General features: G+C 45.0%; 1 protein-coding gene across 3 annotated transcripts in view; it reads right to left on the bottom strand.

Moving 5' to 3' along the window:
- Positions 1–14,216, bottom strand: part of LOC306821985 (forkhead box protein N3-like) — a 61,176-nt gene extending 46,960 nt beyond the window's left edge. The window contains exon 1 of one of the 3 annotated variants that reach the window (XM_079340662.1): positions 13,743–14,216. The gene's annotated coding sequence lies outside the window, so the exon portion shown is untranslated. Of the gene's footprint in view, positions 1–3,174; positions 3,302–13,742 lie in introns of those variants that run through there. The other 2 variants (XM_079340664.1, XM_079340663.1) reach the window with 2 other exon arrangements.
- Positions 14,217–14,533: the final 317 nt, after the last annotated feature.

A 14,533-nucleotide genomic window follows, 5' to 3' on the forward strand; every position in this document is an offset into this window, starting at 1 on the left:
CCGCTTGGTGAAAGTGGCAGCATAAGGATTTTAAGCTGAAAGCTCTCCTGGTGAGTTTTTTCTTTCTTTCTTGTGGTTAATGAAGGTTCTTGTGGCAGACTCAATAAGGAGCTGTCTTTGCTTTGTTGGGGCCAGATTTGAAAAGGTTTGGCAAGCAGCCTGCTGGTTTGACGCTGTAGCGTTGCTCATTCGAGTGCCTATAAAGCAGAACCTCCTCTTTTGATTTTTGTTTTTTTCGCGTTTGTGTGTTCCTCCTCCGTCTGAGGCTTTAATGTTTGTCTGGATGCAGCGTCTTGGCCGGCCTCCCTTGATGGAGGAGATTTGTAATCTGCGGTGCTGCCCAGTTTAAATAAAAGTTAAATCACATTTGGATGGCAGCGTCGTCTTTATATTAACGACTTTGCTTACCAGCCTCTCCGCAACTGGTTGGACTCATCCAAGCCCCGAGCTCCATCGGCCTCCAATCGAGCGGAGGCAGAGAATAGCAGCTAACAAGAGAAAAAAAAAAAAAAGAAAAGATGACCGCGAGTGTAAATGACAGCAGTGGACAAGAAAGAAAGAGTGAGGGGGAGTAAAAGAGAGAGGGTAGTTATATCCTACGGTCATTAGCAGCATTTCAAAGTCACCCCGTCTTTCGGCGTATGCTGTTTGACAGGCCCTGCCAACAGAATTAGGGTTGAGGGATGATGGTGCCGTGATTAGATGTGTAACTCAGGGGGGAAGACAGGACCTGATCTGTGGTTACAGTACACTCACATACGTAAATGCAATAGAAAGCAGAGGATATTGTAGAAAAGCCACAGGGATAAGAGATAACCCCGGTCTTAAGATGTGGTCAGTCAACGATTAGATAGCTCTGAAACTGTCTATTTCCGTGTAACAGGCCTGATGCCGGTCGGCCTGATAAACACTACAGCCTCCCCCGACTCCCCCAACTGGTGAATTGAATTCCCAAATTACCAGGCTTAAGATAACATACCTGGCTAAATTGCCGCTCTTTATAAGTCTCAAATCTCCTTGTAGATATTAATCAAAGGCCTGTTTCACTCCTGATGCGGCAAACACAGGAGATGGGGAACAGGAGAACGACACACAATGAGCGTCGTATTAAGGCCTCTGATCTTCTATCTCCAGTCCCTTGTTTTTCCGCCACATTCCTTTAGCCAGGGGTGATGTGTGTGTGGGGGGAGGAGGGGCCGGCGTCCGCTCTGCCAGCTCTGAATGTGTGGCAAAGGGGCTTCCTGGTTAGGCTGGAGATCTCTAAGGGGGAAGGTCAAAGGCAACTGATACTTTATCTGCCCCCCCCCCCCCACGTCTTCAGCCCGTGACTACAGCGTAATCTTTCTTGAGCTTCGATGCAACACTTGTATATTCTTTTAGCTTGAAGAGGTACTTCAAACCTCTTTTTGTGCACTCAGAGCTCATCTTACAGCTTTCCTTTCTCCTTCCCTGCCTGACACTGACGCTGGAGCAAAGTCTGAAGTTTCCATCTGCTCTGTGCCAAATCGACACCAGCGATAGTAGCGTTTGTTGGATAAACGGAGAAGGCTCCATCTGTTGGCGACAGACTAACTCAAAGGCACGCCCACTCAAACATTAACCCTACACACCGTGCCCACTCAAAGACACCTAAGAGGGCGTTGCCAACAAGATTGAACAAAAAGGAGGCTACGTGGTGGTGTGTGTGCTGCCTCGGGTACTGCTGACACAAAGAAATACAATCAGCTGGCTAACTAGCAGATGCTAAAGGGCCTAGTTGGTGCCTCAGTACTAAAGACCAGATTCAGACAGCTGCCATGTTGTTTTTTGACATAATACTCAGGGGAGGAAGCTCAAATATTGTCTTCATGTCTGCTGCTGTGTTCCAGGTTGTACACAATCAATAGCCAGGCACAGGAATGAGTCCAAAAACCTGGAAGTGAGTTAGCATTTTAGCGCAGTGGGTTCTAAACTCTAAAAGTCAATGGAGATTTTGAATGGGTTTGTGGTAAGCCGTCTGAAACAAGGTCTGTGGTTAACACAAGCTTAAGAGATGTTGATTTTTTGCTAGACGAGATAAACTACGTTAGCTTGTGAGGTTTAAAGTTTTTACACGTACACAAACGATTGCTAACAACCTGTATTGGCCTCAGTTTCTAAAGACCGGAGGTTGCCGCTTGGTCCAAACATTCAAACCTGAGCGTCATGTTACTGGATTTTTTTTTATTAATTTTTTTATTTGATTCAATCTTTTGACATGCCCATCATGAGGTAGAAAGAAGTAGAAACGCTTTACCAGAAACAATTCATGTATTCATGAATAGCTCAAGGACAACATCTTTTATCAATCTCTCGCTGAACCCAACTGGTCGCTGTCGATGCCTGAAGCCCTCTGACTTCTGTTCTGCTCAACGCCTCTGCCAGTTGTTGCTAAGTGTTTGCATTTGGATTTAGGCTATAGAAACATCTGTCCAGGGAGAGTTTAAAGACGCAACAGGAGAGCCTTGCCTGTTTTGTTGTCGTACGGCTAGTGCAAGAAAATTTGATGGAAGGAAACCTCAGCAGAACGATTTAAATATGTTTCATAACTCTGTTACACACACTATGTCAAAACAGGATTTATTCCAATATGTGTACTGTGTAAACAAAGGCATCTTCAGCATCATACAAATCTACACACTGGTTCAGAGGTGGATATAATTTGCGATACAAAATTGCCAGATCAGAAATCATTTCAAATTCTAAACTGGGCTTTTTGCCTGCTTACTTAATTCCATTGGGGGTTTAATTAGGTTTGAGATGAATGCTTTCTTCATTATTCACTTAAAACTGCACTGAAACAGGTTCTGAAACACACAACTGGAAAAAAAGAACAACGATCAAAGATGTAGCGAGCGTATGAAACATGGCTGCTGGGACATTTTTTTCATGTCACATGGCAAGGTAAGAAGTCAAAAAGTTCAAATCAGTCATTTGTCCTGAGGAAAGAGCTGAACCAAAGCATGAAGACGAACCTCGACAGGCAAATAAAACTAAGTCCTCCTGTGTTTCCACCATCATCACGTTCTTGTCCGGGTGCAAAAGCCTGTGAAAGCGATTCAGACGCCGCAGCCCTCCAGTGGAACCCATACAAATGAAATATATTTTTAGGTGTGCTGGAAGCGACTCAAATACAGAAAAAAGAAAAAAAAGCACCTTTATATATGAGAGCTGCTTTCTAGAGCCTCCAGACTGCAAGGACATGCATTCACACAGGGAGAAATCCATCACAGAGCAGGCATACTTCACAGAATTTCCAGTTTTTCGTGGTTGACTGTAATGCAAGGCAAGCAAAAAAAAACAAAAACATGATCAGTTTAAAGTGGGGACACTGGCTGTTTCTAGGCTGGAAAATGATTGTTGTGTTCACTCTCCGTACTGACATCTGCACACCAGCAGCTGCTGCACATCAACAAGTTGAGTCACATTCTTAGGTGTGTGTGTGTGTGTGTGTGTGTGTGGGGGGGGGGGGGGGGGGGGGGTAGTGGGGAGCAGGGATGTCAAGGGGGCATTCTGGGAAATGTAGGATGACAAGAGTGAGTGAGGGGAAGTATACAACAAGAAGGAAAATGACAACAGCGTATTCAAAAAAAAACAACAGCATGCAGACATCCCGGTCTGATGATTTACTAAAGCGTAGGACAAGATGGAATTTTCCTCTGAGGCAGGGCGTTTCACTCTTTTACCAAATGGCAAGGGGAAACTCCAGCATTCGCACTTGCACAAACGCACACTCAAACGCCTGCGTTTCTGCACAGATAAACACATGAGACGTACAAAAAGGAGTCGACAGAGCCATGCACATTTGGATGCCTTTTCCCACACACACACACACTTGTTCTCTTTTTTTCCTCTCTCCTTCTCCTTTTCGCTCTTTTTCACAGCGGTTTCCTGTGCACGCTGTCTACCTCTCATGCTACATTCAGAGCATGAACACCCAGAGTCAGCAAGTCTGGACACAGCTGCTGAATATTCAGCCCAGCGCTCCCTCTTCCTCTCAGCATCTCTGTCTTCTTCTCCCCACCTCAAAGTCCTGCTTTTTTCCTTCCCCTTTTGCTCCAATATGATTCTCGTTCGAGCTCAGTTTTTTTGTTGTTTTTTTTTTCCTCTTGCATTCCTCTGGAGCTCAGTGCCGTCGCTGTTCTGCTCTCTGCGCTCCACTTTCATTAAGGGGCTCTCCTCTGATAGCCCTTCATATAACACTTAATCATCATAACAATAAGAGCACTCTCTCTCTCTCTCTCTCTCTCTCTCACTCAGACGAATCACCTCGAGGGGCCGGTCCTAAAGATCCACCGCTAACTGATGTCATTAACTGCTGCATCTCCTGATTGGACGGAGCGGGGCAGGAGAGCCCGCCCCAGGTGTTTGACGGAGGGCTCAGTGGGAGCGTGCAGGTCGGACAGGCCAAGGACATTCCTCTTATGGAGAAGAGCAGAGAAAACACACACACACACAAGCGAGCGCTGGTGTGTGTGTGTGTGTGTATGTGTGTGTGGAGGCACAAAGGCTCTTAGTGGGAAGCAGAAGACAAGGCGTGTTTGGTTTTACAGTCAAGAGAGAGATGAATAAGACTTTTGAATAAGGGGGAGGGAGGTTTGAATAACAGTATTTTACATGAATGGATCCTCAGGGAAATGACTGCTCCGTCGCTCCCTCTGCTCTTTATTTTCGGTTTTGTGTGTGAGCGTGTGTGTGCGCGTAGGGGTGTGTGTGTGTGGGGGGGGGGTGCCTTTTGGCTGATTGAGTCGACGAGTCTATCATGCTGTGGAATTGACAGTGTGCCATATTATGTTGTTGTGGGTGTTTGCATAGATGAGCAGTGACGGCGGCGGCTTCACGCGGACACAAACGCACACAGATAAAACTGCCACACACACACACACACACACACACACACACACACACACACACACACACACACACACACACACACACACACACACACACACACACACACACACACACACACACACACACACACACACACACACACACACACACACACACACACACACACACACACACAGAGAAATCACAGCTGTTCTCAGTTGCTATGCGGCAGTCGCACCATCGTCTCAGATAACACACACATACGCACACACACACACACACAGTAGTGTGAGACGGGGGCAGTAACACCAGACTTGGCCGGGTCGGAAGGTCACAGGGGTATTGTGACAAAGTTGCCAAGCAACAAACTTACCGTACATTTCATTGCCACTGTGATCTCCTATATGAGCGGCTCTCCATGTAGTCAGGATAAATCTGTTCAAAGTAAATGTGCGTGCCCAGGGTTCGTGTTGTTTCTGTCACTTTAAAAACATGTTCTAGCTCAAATGTGTGGCCCTTTGTGTTCATAGGTTTAAAGTAGTAACAGTATCCACATTATCAGGAAAGTGTGTCTTTTCTGTTTCTATTTTTATTTCTAACAGGATGACTCAAGTATCAAGTGAAAAGTTGCCCATTGTTGCTTTACTCATTCAACACCAGGTCTCATTCTAACAACAAACTTTAGTTCAACTGGGTCGACAAAAACCTGGAACTAATTCATCTTTATTCAGGTTTAATTCTGTCCCTCGTGTCTTGCCATATCATTGGACTCTCGTGCATTACTGCGGACCACGTAACCAAACACAGCGTTCAGTACCTGGAGAGTGACATTGAAACAACCAACTAAAAGTGTGTTTTATCAGGTCTGCAGGGAGCACAGTCCATCTGTGTAGTGATCCCTCTCTATAGGTTATCACTGACCACTCTATTATCTACCCGTTTGTGCACAGACCCTCAACAGAGAGCTGAAGAGAAAACGTTGGCTCCTGTAGAAGCTCAGTGTTCAACATGACTGAGGTGGAGGTGCACCTGTACAGCTTGCTTTAAGGCTGCGTTCAGACAGACTTGAGCCCTGCGTGAAATGCAGCCCTTTCATTTATTTGATTGAAGCCGGTCAGCCTGTGCAGCAGAGGTGCCAATGCGGAGGTCTGCATCAAAAACAGCTCACATTAGTACAGCCAGACGTTGTGAGCAGGCTCACAATTTCAAGCAACATAACTCAACTTCACCTTGCAAGAACAGGGGTTTGTCTATTAAGTGCATTCACACACACAATCCAAGTACATCTTTTCTAGATAGATAGATATACTATCTGCCAGTCTGCGTAGTGACATTGTTAATTAAGCCGACAACTGATTTACTACAATCGTTTGTAAATATCAACTGGTGTGCAGGGTCTACAAACTGGATTGAACAGATGAAAAATGAACAGTGACATTCATTTCCTGCTTTCTGTGTAAACACGATATGTCTCAATCCTAAAAAAATGAAAATAAAAATCAGGCTGCCAATGTCAGACAAAACATGTTTACTGTTGCCATGGAAACCAAAGATGTTACATCAAAGATGGCTGCATAAGGAAGCAACAACAGGTCTGTCTCACCCGTTCATCTTGACTTTGGTCAACTGGGAGTTTTCATCAGGGGAGAGGGAAGAGGGTAGCAGAGAGAATCACTCCCATGATTCCCCGCCTCACTCAAAGTCATCTTTTGTTCTTGATTAACCCCCCCCCCCCTTCCCCTTCCCCATACTGCACGTTTAAGAGAAAAATGCTGATATAGTCTTGACTTTATTTTTTAGATAACTGGGGGTTTTTGGCCATAAAAAAAATAAGATACTGCATCAAAAAAATAACAATGACCCTGTTCCTGACATAGAGGGTCAAAGGTGAACTGATACTGTAGAGTTGAATTGTGGGAAAAGTAGGAACTACTGCTTTTGGACCTTAAAAAATAAATTCAGACTACGGAGGCTGTTGCATCACATGCCTGATACGAAATTCGCAAAAGGTTATGCATCTGCTTTCAGCATTTATAGTAGCTGTAAATATTTCATTATTTCTTTAATCAAATCGTCTTCACATCTTTAGTTTTCCTCTGTAAACGGTACATCTGGGTTTCATTGTATTGTAGCTGAGAGACCTTTCATGAGTCAATTTGACATTTTCTCTCACACAAACATATCGAAAATGTGAGTCATGTATTAATTCAAAAGAGAGCTGGGCCTCCTGAAGACTCAATAATTGTATTTTCTATCAGACGGCAGAAATAATAGAGTTCACTTGTTTGGCATAACTCTACACATTGTTCTGCATGCTCAAAAAAACATTAAAATCAATAAAAGACAATTAAAAAATGGAGTTAAAAGCAGCAGCCCCTCCCCTACTTTTTTTTTTTTCTCTTCACATTTTTACCTCCCTTCCTTGCTGAAGTCAGTGATGTCACATGTCCGCCGCTCTGTCTGCTCCGTCTCTTTTCCACTGTGTGCAGTGGAACAAAGCAGAGATGGCAACGAAACTTATCTTTAAAAAGAAAGTGCACCGTGTTGTGGAATAATTTGGAAAGCTGTCACAGAGAGCGAATCCTATCTCAGGGAATGCCAGTCAAATACACACGCACACACACAGGGACATTGGTGTTTACATCATATGGGAAGGTATTTTTTCCTCTCACTCTGCCAGGGAACAGGCCCACGCATGGACACACAGACGCTGACTAAGGCCCTAAGACTCCTAGGGGGATGGGGGTTAGCCTGCGTGTTGATGGTTTTGTGCGAGTGTGTGATGTGTATTACTACTTTAGTTGTGTACAGCCAACTGTCCAACTGTTACGTCTTGAATTGAACGCTGATATCATCGGGGCTGCATCTATGATTCATTTGTGGTGTAACGTGTTTTCTGTGACTTTTGTCTTTGTGTTTATTTCTTGCGTTTGTGTGTGCAGTGAGTTTGTGCAGTGGTGTCAAATCATCCAGTGGAGTGTTAAGCCGTTGTTTTGGTTACAGGAATGTACAGTAGAGCGTTTGTGGTTTGGTCTTAGAAGGGGCCGAGCTAATGCTAATCAGTTTATTGGGAAAATCTGCATATTACGTGCCTCTGTGGTTGTGTGTGTGTTCAAAATGCGTGCATGTGTGTTTGTGCTCGGTTTTAAAGTCACCGTCTTGTGGGATTTTGTTGCGGTTTGAGGTTAGAGAGAGAAAGACGGAGAGGACAAAATAAAAAAAGGCAAATTGTTTTTTATACATCTACGTGTGTGCGTTTAGGTCTGCTAAAAAAACTCCCAGTTCTCCTATCCGACGCTGGCTGATGTTCAGAGCTTCAACCGCAAAAGCAACAGGCGGTCTATTCAACTCAAGACACAAATAGAGCACTCTTCTTCTCATACACGGAGCTAAAAACAGATATTTTTGTCTGGAGCTAAAGAACCAGCGAATCACTTCCCTCTCTTTCTCCGTGACACGGCGTTTTTCGTTTCGTAAAAATAAGAGCTGGCACGTACAGTATCTGTTGAGACGACCCGGCGTGATCTCTTCTCTCCTTTCATTCACTGCCTGCCTGCGATAGTTTGCTAAGTCTCAGACTGAGAATCAACAAAGGTCAGACAGTCGCAGATGGAGGGCAACAAGGCGATAGAGATACTGGTTAAATAGATGTAGCTCTCTGGGAAAGCAACAGGCTGCAGCAGTGCATGTGTTAAGTGTGCGTTGTTAGAGGTCACATGTTATATTATTTTTTAACCAGTTTAAATACATCTCAGAGTTACCCAAAAACATGTCTTTGAAATGTCTTTCTCAAAGATCCACTCTGATCCTGTATTATAGGTCTATAAACCCCTCTATATCGGCCCTGTTTAGAACAGGCTGTTTCTGTGTCTGTAGCTTTAAATATGCAAATGAGATGTATATGAACACGCCCCCTCTCCAGAAGGAGACGTGGCTTGGGCTTTCTCGCACTATGCCCTATTCTACTCTGTGGAAAAACAGACTGAGAGGGGAGAGCAAACGCCTAACTGTGGGACCGTCACTCATCTCGAGGATTGTTGACTTCCCCTTGTGATGTCATAAAAGGAACCTCGCCAATCGGCCTGTTTAAGCACATTTTTCTAAAAAGTGGAGCAGGCAAAAACATGAGGATGGACTATTTATAATTGGGGGGGTTGTGGTAAAATGCATTTTTCACAATATGACCTTTAAACACCTCACGCTGCTGAGAAAACACAGAACAATAAAGTATCTATTAGCTGTGAAGTCTTTCTACTTTAAGGGATAAAAAAGGGGGAAAGAGGGGGAGGAGTAATCACATTATATAAATCAGATGGTTCCTGAGGTCATTTTTGTCTTCGCACACAATTATACATGCCAACAAACACACACACACACATTAACTGTGTATGGCTGCATCCACTTATGACATCACTGTAGCTAGCCAGAAAGACAGGCGAGTCAGAGTGAGCAAAGCTGACGTCATCCCATTCACTCAATGTCAAATTACGTAATCACAGGGTCCAACGCCTGCAGGACAGGCATGCTGTGTGTGTGTGTGTGTGTGTGTGTGTGTGTGTGTGTGTTTTTGTAATCGCATGCAGGGCAAGAACACATAATTGCAATCTCATGTGTGAGAGGAGACATAAAATAAGGCATGGTGATGACATCATTAGCAGGGAGGCGGCCTGGCGTGAGCACGGCGGCTGTGACATGAGGGAGAGTGTTTGGGGAGAAGAGGAGGAGACAGACCTGGCTGAAGGAGTTATGCAACACAAATCCAACTCAACAGACTAGAAAGAGGTTTGGTTTTTTTTCCCTTTTCAGTGTGTGTGAAGAGTGTGTGTCTTGAGTGACTTTTCTGTAGCACAAAGAGTGCATTAAAACACAAGCACTCAAGCATACTGCTGAAATGCACACGGAAATCTACACACATGTGCATTGCATATACATACACACACACACTCTCTCTCTCTCTCCCCCCTTCACTTATAAACAAAGCTTCCTAGGGACAGGAAATCCTTCCACCCACGTTCCTGTGTTGCTTGGCAACCACAGCAGCGTCACTGTGTGCATGCCTCCGCCGATGAAAACAACACACAAGCACAAACACGTAGACAAAAGAAAAACACAAAATTAAACTCTGTGAACTCCGCTCCTTCGAAAAGCAGCGAAGGAAAACAGCAGCGAACGGAGCGGCCGCTCGCCACAGCTGCCCAGCGATTCCTCCGCTATGGATCTAAACCAAACATGACATCAGCCCTTGTAAACATAAAACAGTTTTTCCTCTATTTATTAGCTCTATTTTTACACCCACTGACGTCTTTCTAATGCCTGTGTGTTTCAGTGCTCATTTACTTTATGTGGCGTGTGTGTGTGTGTGTGTGTGTGAGGATGCAACCAGCGATAGCTCAGCACGACTAAGTACAGAGAGGCTAATTGAGCAGAGGTGCCCAGCACTGTGGACAATGAGTCCATTTCAAATCAGCAGGAGGCCTATTGAAGACAATTAGAACCTGGGGGATACAGAGGAGCATTATTCTTCTCAGCCATCTCGGCCACTTAGGCTGCCTGTGTTTCCACTCTGCAGATGTTTGATCGCATGAATCAGAACACGAAATTAACCAAGTGCTGCAAATTCCTCCCAAAACTTGATCCTCACATTGAGTCTGAAAAACGGTATAAAAAGCGAACAGGGAGAAAAGGAGCACAGCTACACTTAGTTTTCTGAAGTCCATTAGGTTACCCTGCATGGACTCCGTTTTTTTATGGTGTAACAAGTGGAACGCCTTCCAAAAGTTGAATAATACATCGCTGTGCACATTTGCTTTGCTCCTTTTGGAGGGACTCCAGCGACACTTTTCCATCAGCGTTTGTGCAAATAACAGTTCAGTAACAGCTTTCAAGTTACACCCTGTTCTTGTCATCGGGCTTTATCTGGAAATTTCCTCTAAACACAACATCACCTACAGTATTTCCTCAGAGCTCAATCACTCAGTTTAGATTAGAAAAAAATCAACACAGCATAGAATCGCGATATTTTACGTTGCAATATTATATGATGGCCGCTAAGTATGGATAGTTCCATTATTTAAAATGAGCTTTTTTAGACTCTTTATAGCTGAAATGTTTGCACAGTTCAATTTAAAGAAGTTGATTTGTTAAAAGTGAACTTCCAAACATGTTTGTGTCCAGTGTACGTCCATCAGACTGAAATAAAACTGTTCAGATTGTGAGGAGCTTGAAGCCTTTGACTTTGATGAACAGATTCAGAGTTTCATTTTTAAGATTTTACAAAACAGCTCTTGATTTAGTTTTCATTTCAGGGGCACAATACGCAGTTCAAAAAGTTAAATCACAGTACAGAATATATATATCACAATTTCATGTATATTCTCAGTATATTTAAAAATCTCCATCCTTTTGTATCAGGACTCAAGTATCGTGATAATATCGTATCTTGGGGCCTCTGGTGGTACCCGCCCTATAGTTTACATACTCAGCTGGCCTTTTAATTAGAGCACTGTCCTTTTCCCAGGACACGGACAAGCAACAGGGGAGAATTGATGGAAGAATATCCAACTCTGCTACGACATGTCCCCGCTCAGCTCGTCACTATCACACCCGGGTTGACTCTTGTTTAAAAAGTTAGCAAGTAGCTAACTGGTTGTGAGTCACACAGAAGTGACAGGACCACGGCGCATGGGCCTCGTCTCTGAGATAGAAGTTTGTACAGCATTATATATCCAAACACTACAAACTGATTTACAAAGACGTCCTGTCCACACTTCTTCCTCTTCTCTCTTCCCCTCTGAGCAAACAGTCCTTCATACCTACGTCTTTCACAGATAACCTGCTCTTTTGATTCGTTCACCTTTATAAGAACTTCATGTACCTCTGCGGTACACTTTCTTTTTTTTTTTTCTGACTGTGCATTTTCGACACTCTGCCATATGGCTGATGGGTCTCGGCTGACCGGTGCACAGCGGTGGGTCACAGTCCTGCTAAAGGCAAGCTAATATAATCAGACATTAAAATGTGCTGGCAGACAAGAAAGCCGTCTGATGCTTTTATTCAAAACGCAGACTATTGAACACATTCACACATGAATTATGGATCCATTATGGATGGTTTTAGTTGCGTTCAGGGAGTCCGACTAACAACAGTTGTACTGAGAGCAACAACCCACTGAGCCATCCATACCAATTATCTGCGTCTAGGGTGGAGTCTGGATTCAATATTCAATTTACACAATCTCACATCACAGCCTCCAACGGCGGAAAAAAAGTGTCAAAGGAGCCGTAACGGACAAAAACAGAGCCTTTTTTCTCTCTCGCTCTCTCATAGTCTCAACTGTCTCCAAAGTGAAAAAGAAGCGGGCTAACTGAACGTCGCTCCACAGGGGTGTCCATTGAGAGACGGCGAGAGGTGGAGGGGCGAGAACTCCATTGAGCGCAGCCATGGGGGGTCAATATGTGAATGAACGTTTGCCATGGAGGTGAATTATGAATGAGCGCTCCCGGTGAGAGCATGTCAGCCCGCGTCTCCTTCACTCCATCTCCTCCGCTTTCTCCTCCTCCTCCTCCTCTTCCTGTCCTCAAATCTCCACCGTTCCTTTCCTTCCTCTCTGTCTCGGTTTCATCTCTCGCCACCAGATTAATCTCCTCATCTCCCTCTCTCTCAGTCATCTGATCGCTACGACCGTCCTCCTCCTCCTCCTCGACCCTCCTCCACCTCCTGACTCCAGATCAGGGGAACGAAGAGGAGGAGGAGGAGGAGGAGGAGGGGGGGGGGGGGGGGTTTGGGTAGACACACGCCGTCTGTCTGAAGAGATGACAGAACATTCTTTCCCTGCACATACATATTTACACAGCCTCAGACGGGTACACACACACACACACACACACACACACACACACACAGTAGCAAAAGATAACACAGAAGCAAACAGTCCTGCACGTGCAAAGGCAGCCGCATGCACTAAGTGAAAACGCTCTCAGGCACTGACACACACACACACACACACACACACACACACAATTCTCCCAGCTGTTCTGCTGGCCACTGAGCTTGTGTGAATGTGTGTGTGTGTGTGTGTATTCGGCTGTGTGTAATCCAATGTGCTGCTGCTCAGCCTGTGCCACGCTCTCTCCTCTGTTGCTGTGCGTCTGATCAGATCTGCCTCCCCTCAACCTGTTCGCCTTCTATGGCACACACACGCTCTGCTGTCACACACAAACACCTATAATACACACACACACACACACACACACACAAAAGAAGCTGCTACTACAGATCAAGACTCTTTCAGTGTCAAATCAAGCTTTTGGGAAACACTAAATTCATCCTGTGCTGCCTTTGTGGTCTCCAACCAAACACTGTGTTGTTACCATGCTACACAAAAACTCTGTTAAGACACACACACACACACACACACACACACACACACACACGGAAGGAAGGAAAGAGAGGTTTCATGACTGCCTTATTACGACGAAGTGTGGCCCCTTTTTTTGTTGCTTTGCCTCAAATTAAAGTAACTAAGGTGTGTGTGTGCGTGCGTGTGTGTGTGTGTCTGTGTGTATGAATAAGAAAACTTTTCCCTGAAAAGTATCCACTCCTTTTGATCCCTTCACTCCAGTTTATAGCGGTCAGCTCTGCTCGCTTACACACTTTGGCCAACCTTTTTAGCTTGTGAAAAATGAATACACACACACACACAGATACAAATGTATATATAGACTACACACACACATGCCTCAACTCTCCCTCTTCCTCACACACACCTCCACTCTTCCCTTTAAGTGCAGAGCCATGCAGCACATGTCAACACCCCGCACACACACACGCGCGCGCGCACACACACACCATATTGCCAGACCTGTATAGCCATGAAAGCGCCATAAAGTCACCTTAGGATCCTTCTGTTTTCCAGACGAGCCCCTTCTTCACAGTCTTCCTCGCTGTCACACTTCTCTCCTCCTCTCCTCCTTTCCTTCCTTCCGCGCTGTCCGTCCGTCCTTCCTCTCTTTCTCTCTCTATTCTCTCTCCCCTTCTCTCTCCCTCTCTTCGTCTCGGTGCTCGGTCAGTTCCCAGCGTTTTTCCCGAGCCCCTCCATATCCGCCCCGCGAGTCGTTTCTACCTCCGAGCGAGCGTACCTAACACACACACACACGCACACACACATACGAGCCGCTGCGTTCCTATGGTCTCTCTCTCTCTCTCTCTCTCCCTCGGTTTATCCCTCTCTGCGCTCGCGCTCTCTCTCCTCTGTTGGGGAGAGCTCAGTGAGCGCGTGTGCACGTGTGTGTTTATGTGCGTGTGAGTGCAAGTGTATGAGTGTGTTTGTGCGCTCTGCCTTGCCCCGCTAGCAGCAGAGGACTTCCCCCGGTGCCCGACCCGGGTCCTAGCGCTAGCCCGGTTCACTGAAAGAATGCTATTGTGTACGGACGGTAGAGCCAAAGATCGTCTATGATTTACACGAGTCGACTCCCGCATTTTGTGAACAATTCTGCAGTTTTTTTTTTTTATTAGCATAGCTACAATAAATTAATAGAAAAAACATGAAAATAGAATTATTTCAGATAAAGAGTAAATAGAAAAAAAATAAAAATAAAACAATAATCTAGTGTTTAGGCTTTATTTGAATGAGATGGAATTAATTAAAAACGAGTGTTTTGCATGCATAAACACACTCACCCTC

The sequence above is a fragment of the Symphodus melops genome (assembly GCF_947650265.1).
Source record: "Symphodus melops genome assembly, chromosome: 1".
Lineage (NCBI taxonomy): Eukaryota > Metazoa > Chordata > Actinopteri > Labriformes > Labridae > Symphodus > Symphodus melops.